General features: G+C 29.6%; 1 protein-coding gene across 4 annotated transcripts in view; it reads left to right on the top strand.

The window, feature by feature from the left end:
- The window catches only part of LOC122637149 (probable JmjC domain-containing histone demethylation protein 2C), a 269,736-nt gene that overhangs the window by 37,209 nt on the left and 223,105 nt on the right, over positions 1-9,422 (top strand). The gene's annotated exons all lie outside the window — the stretch shown is intronic.

Genomic DNA, 9,422 nt, shown 5'->3' with positions numbered 1-9,422 from the left:
CCACCACCAATTTCCACCCTCTCCGTTGCCGAGTCGAATATTTCTTTTTAATAGATTCGTAGAATTTTCTCAAGTATAGCTGTAGATGTTATATTATAATATGATATATTATTGTAATAATATATTGACAATTATTTACACTATTATTTATATTATTATCTGTACAATATAATATATTTTCGAGTAAAATATAATGTGATACGTATCATGTAAAATTATACTATAATATGTTAATATATCGTATTAATACAGTACATTAATTCAGCGTATATTATATATATTACAATATATTATATTTAACAAACGATACGATATATTACGTTATATTATTTTCGAAAAGAAAAAAAGAAATATACATGTATTCTCATATTTTATTATTTATTTTAATCTAAACAATACCTATCTTATATCACATTATTTAAAATTAGAAAGTACTGCAAATTTCAAACTTATACGCTGATCAATATCGAATAGAACGCTATTTAGTAATTTCCATTTAAAACCTAAACGAAATTTCATTTGACCGAACTATAAAAGTCATTCTCTTTTTCTCTCTCTCTCTCTTTCTCTCTCTCTCTCTCTCTCTCTCTCTCATATTATGCATTTATGCGGGCGTACCGTGTACCGTAGTTATCTATTTACGGAACGCGCGATAATTAATTGCCTACGTCACGCTTAAACACGTCAAAGAATAATCTTACGTATTCGTAGAAAACACGTTTTCTTTTTCAATCAATTTCAATCGTACACTTATTTACACGCGACTCTAAGTAAAATAAATATTTCCTTTTATCTCTATCTATCCATCTATCTCTCTTTCTCTCCCTCTCTCTCCTTTTTTTTCTTTCTCTCTCGCTATCAGTGCATTCCTTCTTTCTCATTCACTCTTGTATACGTATATACATTCTCTCTCTCTCTCTTTCTCTATCTCTCTTGCTATTCGAACATTTTTCCTTTCTCACTCACTCTCGTATACATACATGCATGCTTTCTGTCTCTCTCTCTCTCTCTCTCTCTCTCTCGCTACTCGAACATACTTTTTTTCTCTCTCACTCTCGTACACACGTATACGTGCTTTCTCTTCCTCTTTCTTTCTCTCTCTTTCTTTCTCTCTCTCTTCCTCACACATATACCCGTACATATACACATTTGGGTTTTACATTGAAATCATATCATTTCTACCCAATCCTCGCATAACACTTTTCTTCGCGAGGAGTCGCACATAAATTCTTTCTTTTTTTTTTTCTTTTTTTAACGCAACGAGATCGTTCTACATTTCTTTTACCCCTTACCACCCTTTTCTCTTTAGCCTCGTTTCATTTAAGAATGCATAGCACTATAGATATAAACGTGGACATGTAATAGTATTCCGAAAGCTTTTCGTTCGACGATAATAGATATTTTTGAATACATATATAAAATATTGTAGTAGTAAAATATTGTGTATAATATATATATATATATATATTAAACATTATATTTATATAAAATCTTATATAACGTTGTTATTATTATTATTATTATATTTTATATATGTATATGTTATGATATATTTTTTGTGTGTATATATATATATATATGTGTATATATTATATGGGTTTATGTGCGCCTGCAGTTATCGATTGTTCTTTAAAACCTAGTTTCCACGTTATACTTTCTGACTTATTTACGGATGGATCGTATGTTCGAAAATCTTTACACGTCACTATCTACCCTTTACATATATATTCTCTGTCTACCACCCCTTGTTCTACTCTCGCTTCTACTATTGACAAAGTCGTCTATAGACGAAAAAAAAAATGAAACTGATGGGTAAATCGTACTCGTAAAATATGAGACATTGTCGATATATACTATTAAAAGAAAAAAAAAGAAAAAAAAAAAGAAGAAAGCTCTGTTATGGACACTCTTCAATAATATTGGTAAATTAAGTGTGATATATAGGGTAGTGTATATATTGTTCAAGGTGAAAAGGAAACTATTGTATTGGTGAACAGATATTTAGAAATTATATATGTGTATGTGTGCAATGCATATATATATATATATATATATTGATTTATATTAAATGTGGATTTATTTCTAAGTTAAACAATAAAATTAATTAAATTTCAATAACTTATTCTATATAGAAATTAATTGTCGTGACGTATTATTATTAAAGCGTTATATTAAATTTATTATAATTATAATCCAAATTTAAATTACCTCTTGATAACGTTGAAAATTAAATTTCAGATAATTAATAATTAAATATCATAAACAAACGATAAATTAATATTATTTTCAATCAAAATTATCTAAAATTAGGGCTGATAAATATTAGAACATTTTGTAAAAAGTGTATGCACTTGAATGATGAAATGAAATTGGAATTCTATGATCTAAATCGTATGATCTAATCATCGATCTCGTTGATCATGAATGAATACAATTAACTTTCTACGATAACCTAATTTAATATTAGAATAATGAAGTTATTTATTTTTTCTTTTTTTTTATATATATACTCATTCATTTTAATTTTTTTTTTTTTCAATCGTATAATAACAGAAATAAATGAGGACTGGTGTTAAATATTCGATAAGAATAATAAACATTTTGATATCAGTAAATATTTTTATCATTATTTTTTTTTTGATAATTTTTTTTTCTCTTTTATATATATATATAATACGTATTTCGGAATGTATGGATTCTGTACGAAGTTAAAAATAAATCGAATAGAAGCATTATTAGATAATATTCGTGTAATAAAATTGAATCAAGTCCTCTCGAGTAGAGATATTAGAATAGACAAGGCACGGATAATTTATGAGCGAAAGTGCATGAACGGTTATTAACCCCAGAATCTGAATCGATCGAAAGCTCATCCATTTCTTTTGGAATTGCATTAGTATCGAACAGATTTTAGTGGGAATAAAGCCTCACCTAATCCTACCATAATACGATTAAAGCGATTCTGTAGGATCTAGTGATTTATTAGATCTCGATATTGTTAGTGACCTTGTGATTGTTTCGAAGAATCGATCAATGAAAGTTAATATAGTATACGATGTTCGAAAAATTATGACTCTGGTTTAATAATGATCGATTTAATCTTTAAGAAAAAAAAAAAAAAAGAGAACGATTGACTATAAGAGAGATCTAATGATCCAATATATTTAATTAATGTTAATGATCTTTAAATTGATTAGAAGAAGCGGTCAATAGTGCTGTTGTTAATATAAAATATACAAAAAATTATAACTACCTTTTAATAATGATCGATCTAATTTCATCGGGAAACATTCGAGTGACTATAATAAAATTTAATCGTCCAATAGATTTAATTATTATATTAGTGATCTTTAAATCGATTAGAAGAAATATTGTTTCAATATTATTAATATAATATATAATGTCTCAAAAATTATAACTGACATTAAGTGATATTGAGTACGGACGTTAATGTGAAAGGTAACCAATGGGCAATCCCGAGCATGATGACCTTGAAGAGAAATATTACGAAGTAATTAGCATAAGTCGATTATGAACATAAAGTTAATATCTATTTAATATTAAGAGTCTTAAATGAGAATCGAGAAACTTAATAGAGCCAATATCGATTCAGAATCATAATCGAGATATATCGAAGCAATGTAAAAAGGAATGTACTATTTGGAGAGGATTATAAATCGCAAGTTATTATTAAGATAGAAAGTTTCGGTTGATTGTAGAATGCTGCAGAATTATTCGGACATTTTTTCTTTTTTTCGACGTTCGATAATTCTTTTTACTGGGTTTGATAGAGTTTTGTTGAGTCCTTTAATGGACACTGGAAAAATTAACGTTGTATATTAGTCGTGCAAAAAATTGAAAACAAAATGAATAGAAAGAAAAAGAAAAAAGAATTGAATCTTCAGTCGCGATAGTTGTATATTATATTAAGTAAAAAATTGATTAAAGTATCGTTAAAATCGATCGATCGATCGATTCTTAGATCGATTTTCTGTTAGATATATTTAAAGATCTCCAAAATTATTATTATTATTATTATTATTATTATTATTATTATTATTATTATTATTTCATGAATATTGTGTCACAAGTACTCATTATTGTAGAAGAACGTCTAAAAACTTGCGATTAAATTATAAAACTTGTTTTTACAATTAATCTCGTTACGATGAATATTTCTATGATTCATATTAGAGAATTTGATCTATAATTTTATACAAAATCGATAGATACATATATATACGATTAAATAATATATTCTAAATTAAGATATCTATCTAAGAGATAAATTATTCCAGGAATATCTTTCGTAACAACTCGATTACGTTTCTCTAATCTTAGTAAGATAAAATCCTATTTTATCGATAATCTAAAGATATTTAAAATCTAAATGTAAAATTCTTACAAAAAACCTAAAAAAAGAAAAAGAAAGAAGAAAGAAAAAGAATAACGAAGTTAACGAGATATTTATCGGAAAAACCCAAAAAATAGAACGAAACAATGCAAAACGATTACATCAACGATTACGTGAAACGATATATATTCGTTTGTTAATTCGAAGATTGAACACAATTGTCAATTATCCTAATTGCATTGACTTAATCTAATTAGTATCGCATCAGCGATAATTGTTAGTTGCACTATAATAATACGATCGTACGATTATTGATATATATATATATATTTATTAAAAAAAAAAAAAAAAAAAAGACATAATCGAATACATGTATCGATCTCTAAAAATCGATAAACGATCATAGTGCTTACGATTTCGGGGATAGACAAATTAATAATGGCGAATGGGAGAGAGTGAAAGAAAAAAATAAAATAAAAAAATGATTGCACCTAAAAAAATATATATATATATATATAACAAAATTATATATAATATATACATATATATATATATATTTCTTTTCTTCATTATTATATATTTATTTTATTATTACATATTGTCATTATATAAAAGATCGATTTCTATCGATTACCGGCAAGACCATTTATCGTTCAACGTAACAAACGTAAGAAACGTAAGAAACATGTAAAAAGAAAATTTCTCGTTCGCTTTGAGAAAAATTTTTCATTAAGCTTCGTCACGCTAAGGCTTACGATCTTACGTTAAAAAATGTATTATACGAGTTGTGAGGGAGAAAAAGAGGGGGAAAGTAATCAGTCTATTATGATCGGTGGGATTTCCTTACGGCTTACGTATTACGTATTACGTATTACACATTACGTCTTTATGTCGATGAGTGCGTAAAGAAGACGTTTAACATCGACATTATTGAAACACGTTTGGTCGAAGTACTATATTAAGAAGAGGTGGAGGTAAGAGATCCGCCATTAATTTGATTTTTTTTTCCTCTTCTTTTTTTTCTTTCTTTCTTAAGACTAAGTATTTATTTGCTTAGTTACTTAGTTACTCAGTTACAATAGAATCTCGCGATATCTTAATGTAAATTTATTGTCCCGTTGTTGTTAACTCCTTATCAATGCGAGTAGTTGTCAATGATGAATGACAATTCGAACGTTTAGAATGGCTGATGGGATTCGAAGTTAATGCACATTCTTTTCCTTTTTGTTTGTTTTTTTTTTCCTTTCTTGTCTCATTTTTCGTTTCGCTTCTTCTCTCTGTTCTTTTTCTTTTTTTTTTTTTTTGTTTATTTTTACGACTAACGACACGTTGATAATAAAAATCTAACAATGGGTGTTCAACTGATAACGTAAGCGACGGTCTAATCGGACTTGAAGTTAGGTGTATGTAAAAAGGATTTAATTGAAAAAAAAAAGAAATAAATAAATAAATAAATAAATAAAAATAAGGGGGAAAAAGAAAATGAAAAAAGAAAAAAAAACACGTAAAGAGCTGACGCGTATTTTCAATCGTTTAGAAGATACGGCACGTATCTTGGAACACCCTGTATATATACATATATATATATATATATATGTGTGTGTGTGTGTATTTTTTATTTTTTTTTTATGTTTGTCGGCACCCGTTCGATTTAATTCTTAAACAACAACGAAATTGCGGAAATGTGCGATAAAAGGCATAAAAGATTAGAAAACAGCGGTAACCGAGTTTTAACGAAGTAGTGAACGAAAGAGACAGACAGACAGATAGAGAGAGAAAAAAGAGAGTATATGTGTGAGAGAGAGAGAGAGAGAGAGAGAGAGAAAGAGAGAAAGATGAGAAATACCGAGCTATCGGCTTGAATGTTCCATATTACAGTTCCAGTCTGTTAAAGGGGTCCATATCCGATCTTCCATGGCAGCTAATATTTTGTCCATCGTTCGTGACTCGGCCGACGAATGATGGAGCGATAGTATTGACCAAGTCTAATATCGATAAGAGAGAGAGAGAGAGAGAGAGAGAGGGAAAGGGAATCAATGTAAAAGATTTGAAAAAACGTATGCTCTATTAAAGATATCAAACAAGATAAATATTAGAAATGATAAAATAATAATGATAATAATATTAATAATTTATTAATGATATTAATAATTTTTTATGTACACATATATATATATATATATATATACACAGAGATATTTTTACGTAGTTGATTTATTTGTTAGTTTTTATGGTGGACGATTTTACTACGTTAAATATTTCGTCGATATTTATAAAATTAACGTTCAACAGGTATCTTATAACGAAGTATATAACAATGGATAGGTAAAATATAATCGATGCAAATACGATCGAATCTTTACACTTTAATTATTTGTAACGATTGAAACATTCATAGGGTATCTCTGCTAATCGTTTATTTGATAAAATACGTAATATTATTAATCAATAAAAATAGTGATCAAAATAAGAATATGCTTTTGTATTCGCATTCGAAGTGCATCGATGTCGTATATATACTTGTAGGTAAATGTCCATGTTTAAAAGAACGATCCAACAAATATAAAACTTTACATTAGCTGTGTTTAACGGGACACCCGTTAGATAGAATCGAGCCTCCGAAGGAGGGCCCCGCTCGACAGAGTTGAAACCGACTAACCGACCAACCGACCGACAGACCGACCAACGCAAGGTCAGACGGTGGCCTCCAACTTCCGGTGGTAGTATCCCCGGACGTAACATACGCGTACCGTATTCTTTCTCTCTTTCTTTCTCTCTCGCTATTTATTTCTTTTTTCTTCTCTTTTTCGTTCATATCATTGTTTCTTATCTCTTTTCGTACGTTATCTTTTCGTCCTTATCTTTTCATTTATCTCTTTCTTCTCTCTCTCTCTCTCTCTCTCTCTCTCTCTCTCTTTCTCTCTTTCTCTCTCTCTTTCTCTTTGTAAGGTGCTTCTTTTCTACGACGATTCAAGCTGAGAATCCGGTTGGCACAATAGCGTCGTTAATAATGGGAAGCGTTTACGGAAACGTTCGCATCGCTTGGAAATTGCGGAAGAGAGAGAGAGAGAGAGAGAGAGAGAGAGAGAGAGAGAGAGAGAGAGAGAGAGAGAGATTAGCTTCCGGATTAAGGGAACAGGTCGTTGTGAAAGGTCGAATTTAAAAGGAAGAATAAGAAAAAGAAGAATTCTATTCTAATCGAATGCAATTATTGTATATCGTTAGTGATAAGATATTAACAGTTGACTTTGATAGTAAAACGAATGTCATTGTTAACAAATTTTTTTACAACTATGCTAAGTGATACCGATGAATATCGTAAATTTAATCATTTTATTTTATTTCTTACAAGAACGTGTATGCACGAGAAGGAGTTATTATACCGACGTATTATTAACAATTATTCAATATTCTATCGATAAATTTTTATATTGAAATATTTATCTGTCTTAACAATTTTATTCTATTTTTTTTTTTGTTTTCTTTCTTTTTACTTCTTTATTTTATTTTATTTTATTTTATTTTATTTTTTTTTTTCGTAAGCATAGGAGCGTAATCAAGTCAGTTGTTTCTCGACGATGATTCGTAAAAATAAACTCGCAATTGGACAAGGTCGTGATCTTATTTAAATCTATTATAATACCAAAAAAAAAAAAAAAAAAAACACACGCAAAATAAAAAAAAGGAAATAACAATGAATGAGGAAAAAATTCCATTGCGTACGTACATATATAAACAAAAGCTTTCCGTCTATATTCATCGACGCGACGCGATACGCTTTTAATTACTGTTATAGAAAGAGAGAAAGAGATAGACAGACAGATAACCGTTATCTTCTTAAACGATTACAAACGAATTTTTTCAAACATCCTTATCATTATCCGTTATCTGTTATCTATTATCTAACAATGCTAATTTTACATTACAGTTTTAATACATAACAATGCTAATTTTACATTTTTCTTTATCCAACGACGTTCCAACATTTTCGACCAAAAAAATACGTCGCAGAGACGATTTGAAATCGAACATTAGAAGGAATAGAGTAATAGAGGAGATACTTAGATAATAATTTTTGTATTTAAACATGATTAAATTATCGTCGTTATCGAGACGCGTAGAGTATACAGCGACTTCGTTAAATTTTCTCTGTTGAGACGGGACGACGAGAATGACGGTGAGAGGGTGGAGAGAGTGGGGGGGGGAAGGGAGGGAGGGAGAAAGGGGAGAGCTTTCACCGAGATTTCAAGCGAGAGGGTAACAGAGAGGGGGAGTGAACAGAGAGAGGGGGAGGAAAGGTTTTAAGGCATCGTCCGTGGATTAATTAATTATTCGAATTCTCTCATTCTTTCGTGGAAATATCCAGGGAGAATTAAACTGTGTGTGCGTCTATTTACACCAGCTTATATTCGCATATATAAACGTATATACGTACGTACGTACATATGTATGTATGTATGTATGTATATGTATGTATGTATGTATGTATGTATGTATGTAGGAGAAGACGTAATTATCAGCGTAGGTATATAGCTGTGTTCTTTTCTTTCGAAACATTTTTCATGGTAAAGGAGAAATTTCACCACTCGCGACTGAACTACTACTACTACAACTACTACTACTACTACTACTACTACTACTACTACTATTACTGTTAGTACTGCTACTATTACTACTACTACTCATTGCTCGTTTCTCTCTTTATCTTTTTTTTTTCTTTTCTTTTTTGTTGTATTCGGACTGTCGGCCTATTTTCCATCCGTTCATATAAGTCGGACGAAGAAAAGAGATAGAGAGATTAAAGAGAAAGAGAGAGAGAGAGAGAAAGAGATAAAAAATAATGATTATGAAAACAGTCACGTTAATGTTTCTATCTCTAACTATCTATCTATTTATGTACCTGTCTCTCTACCTATCTGTCTCTTTTTTTTCATCCCTTTCTCTTTCTTTCGTTTTTTGTTTTTCTTTATTTTTTCTTTCTTTCTTTCTTTATTTTTGTAATTCTCTTCCTTCATCCTCTCTTTTTCTCATTCGATCAATTTTGACGTAGAAGGGTGGAGTTAACGCG

Source organism: Vespula pensylvanica, chromosome 24 (genome assembly GCF_014466175.1).
Source record: "Vespula pensylvanica isolate Volc-1 chromosome 24, ASM1446617v1, whole genome shotgun sequence".
NCBI classification, from domain to species: domain Eukaryota; kingdom Metazoa; phylum Arthropoda; class Insecta; order Hymenoptera; family Vespidae; genus Vespula; species Vespula pensylvanica.
The sequence above is the reverse complement of the archived record's forward strand: the minus strand, read 5'-3'. Positions and strand labels throughout refer to the sequence as shown.